This window comes from Cornus florida, unplaced genomic scaffold (assembly GCF_030987335.1).
Source record: "Cornus florida cultivar Cherokee Brave unplaced genomic scaffold, ASM3098733v1 CherokeeBrave_3.0.0_Hap2_Chr06, whole genome shotgun sequence".
NCBI classification, from domain to species: Eukaryota; Viridiplantae; Streptophyta; class Magnoliopsida; order Cornales; family Cornaceae; genus Cornus; species Cornus florida.
In genome coordinates this window covers 3,660,676-3,664,585 of record NW_026775576.1, presented here as the reverse complement: position 1 = coordinate 3,664,585, position 3,910 = coordinate 3,660,676, and positions in this window count along the sequence as shown.

Below are 3,910 nucleotides of genomic sequence, written 5' to 3'. Positions count from 1 at the left end.
AGAGTTTCTGAACCCGGTTGCCGCCGAACTTATTCGGGGCATAACTTTCTGCTCGGGACTCAGTTTTTTACGTCATTTCTTCTGTTGTTCATATTTTCTTATTTTAAATCTTTTTTGTTCATGGAGTTTTGCCGTTTGAGTGCGTTTGCTCAAAATTCACTTTTCCGGACCCGGCGGGGCCCTTTCAGGGCACTTTTTGAGATTTCTATAAATATGTTGCCCTAATTTTTAAAATCAGATTTTCAGACCTTCTTCCTCCTTTTGGCTGGCAGCCATGGGAACCCAAGGGGCTGCCTTCACTCTTTCTTCTCCTCCACTTGATTTCCGTGGTAGAAATCCTTTGGCCTTAGCATTTGTTGTTCGCCTCGTCGTGCTCTACCATTACCCCTTATTAGAAACCATTTTTAGCCAAGTTTTGAGTTTGGGTTTGAGGCCAAGTTTGGATTTTCATGGGGCTTCTTGGGGATTCATATAGATCGTGTTGTCCCCGACAAAACCCTTCGGTTTCGACGGATTCGGAACACTTTTTTTTCGGTGGGCCTTTGAGGTTTTCATCTCAAATTGAGGTAGGAGGTGTTATAGGTTTAATTTTTGTTATGTAACATGCTATTGATGCTTATACAACTTGATTACATGCTTAAATATGAAATCTAGAGATTTTATTATTTAATTTTCTTGTATTGGATTTGATTTTCCCGGTTGCTTATGACTTGTTTTAAACATGTAGCATGGTAATATAATACTCTATAATATGGTCATTGACATATATTAAATTGAGGGAATTTGAATAAGTATTAAAGATTTTATTTAATATTTATCTTAGGTGAAAGATTAATTCACATGGCCTTAACTAGCTTAAAATCAATATGTGTTAGCACATTAAATTAGGCCTTAGCATGCTCTCCAACATAGTTGAATTTGAAAGTGATTTTTGAGTCTAGATTCATTAATTTTTTCCTAGTCTATCTATCAGTATGCTCAGTTGCATCCAATTTTGTCTAAAAAGACCATTTTACCCTTTGTCAATTACCCTTACCGCACTGTTTTGAAACTCGAAAGTTGGTTTTTATGAAACTTTGGAGTTTCATATCTTCTTCATTCGGACTCTGAATCAAGTGATTCTTGAGTTTAGATTTGTTAATTTTTCGCTGTTTTTCAGCGGTGTACTCGGTGGCACCCGAATCCAAATTTTTTAAAAATGACTATTTTGCCCCTGGGGGCTTATTTGTCATATTTTTGACCTTTTGCTTCCGCATCAGTTCTCATTGAGTTCCATGGCCTCATGGAAGGTCACTTTGACTTCTTAGAGTCTTGTTTTTTGTGTTCGCTTTCGCTTATCGGATCCGTTATCGGGTCAACTTTCGGTTCATTACAGGACACGCTGGCCTAAAAAACCAGGGTCGTCACAAAGATGGCTTCCTTTTTGTAATAAGTATGTAGGTACATTTGGAAGTATTCATTTTACATGTATGACATGAGGCCAAGGGCCATTAACTTGAAAGGTTACAAGTATGTTTCCTCTAAAACTCAAGTATTGCCATTGTAGCTTATTTGTGAGAAATGGAGGCTTTGTATGCTAAAACTTGTTAATGGAATGTAAAGAGGCTTTAGTCATGCTGGTACATCTATTTTATCATATTGCATGCACTTGTATACTCACTTTGGCAAACAACACCATCATTGAGGAAACAAAAACTCTAAGTAGCATTTTTAGGGAGTTTTACCCTATTCTGTTCCAGGAGCATTTCGGGTATTTCACAATGCGTTTTTTTCATTTTTCCTTAGGAGTCACGTAGAAAACTCAATTTTGAGAGGGGTTTCTTCTTTGTGTTTTTCCAGAAAATGCCATCTTGGCCCTCAAAAATCCAGATTTGTCCGAAAAATCCTTGATGCTAGGTTTTGCAGATTTTTAGTGCAAATATACTTGGTACTATTCATCGACTTTTTTTTGAAAAGTTTGACGACCGATCCAAAACTTTCGGGGGTCTTGTGGGTGTATTTTAAGATTGCATTTTCAATTTAGGCAATTTAAAAACCTCCCGAAGCCTTATTTCCTTTCTTTGGGCAGTAGCTCGGAGAAATTTTTACCCCCTTGACCAGATTTTCTTAGGGGCATTCTGAGCATTTTACAATGCATTTTTTTTTGTTTCCGTCCATGATCGGGGTAGGAAAATTGATTTTAGGGGGGGTTTCTTCTTTGAGTTTTTCCAGAAAAGTCCGTTTAGATGTCCGTTTTTACTCTCAGTTGCAGCAGTAGTGGGTTGACGGCACTGTAGCTGTCATGGTCTTCGTCGGGTCGCCGCGACGTCGATTTTGTTTTTGACCTTTCTCCCTTATCTGGACTCCAAATCAAGTGAATTTTTTTTTGAAATTAATTAATTTTTCATTTTCTATCCAACGATGTGCTCGGTTGCACCCAGATATTTCTGGATAATTACCAGTTTACCCTTTTATCTTTATTGCTCGTTTTTCTTTGTTTTGTCGTTTCTCCTTCGTCCGGAATCCGAATAATGAAATTCTTGAGTCCATCATGATTAGTTTTTCATTGTCTTCCCAGTGGTGTGCTCGATAGCACTGGAATCCATTTTTTTGCAAAATGACCATTTTGCCCCTAGGTTCCTTTTTGTCCGTTTTTGAAACAACACTTCCGCATTTGTTTTCCTTTAGGTTCCATGACCTCATTTAGGGTCACATTGGTGTCTTAGAGACACATTCTATCTCTGGAGTCCGTTGTTTCACCTTTCGCTTCCGCATTTCGTATCTGTTATCGAGTCATCTTTTGGTCATTGCTGACGCACTGGGTTTACAAAACTTGGGCCGTCATAGTTTCACCTACGAGCAACTGCTCCTTCTTCCTCCTTGGTCCAACCTAGCCTTCCTCTCCTATCTCCCTCTGTTACTCTCTGTATCTCACTATCTCTCTGTTTTACAGAACTATGCTTACGTTTTCTAAAACCCTAAACCACCGTAATGTGTATATTTATAGGCTTATAACAATAACCTTAGTTCATGTATGCTTAGAGTCTAAGCCCCAATTCCAATCCCAGTCGGCCCATAAAGCAACCTAAGTTGTAACCTACAGTGGCTAACATGAATCATAAAAATAAAACCATAGTTTACAATAAAACAAATAACAGCTTAATGCAAAATAGTTAAGGCAACTAATTAACTCACTACAATTAAATAGTTAAAACAACCTACATAATAAAACAATTAAATAACCAATTTAATACGCAATTAATCACATAAAAATAAAATAAAACAATAAATAAAATGCCGAGACTATCCTTTTAAAATTAGGAGTATTACAACAAGTCTCTATTCTGTCTCTTTCCCTTAAACCTGTGTTCTGTGCATGCCTAGCTAGACTCCAGGGGTTTAATTAATACTAAAATGAAATAGTCATGTATGCTTAATCGGACTAAAATAGAGAGTTTCATGATTTTATATGCTTGTTCGTGATTCTCTTTATTCTTAGATTTTTTATGCATGAACTGTTGTTTAAGTTGAATCTTTGCCTACTAAAACACTTAAAATAATTTAGTATGGACGTATGAGACATAGGTTGAAGTTTAGAGGCCTTAACAATGAAGTTTTAGGGTGTACAGGGGCTGAACAGATGAAGAAGACGACTTCAGCACCAACTAAGCCGACTGAATTGGTAACTTAGCCTGCTGAATTGGTAACTTAGCCTGCTTAGTTGGACCGCGACCTGGATGTTTGGTTTTAATTGCCGGAGTTTGCATTTTAATTGTTTTAAAACGTTGTTTGGGCTGTACAGGGTTTTTTTTTTTAATTCGTTTAAACCATTTTAAACTGGTGTATATGAATCCCATAGACCTGTGATATATACGAACAATAATTCATAAATGGATTGGGGATTGGACAGTGTAAAATTAGGAAAAAATCC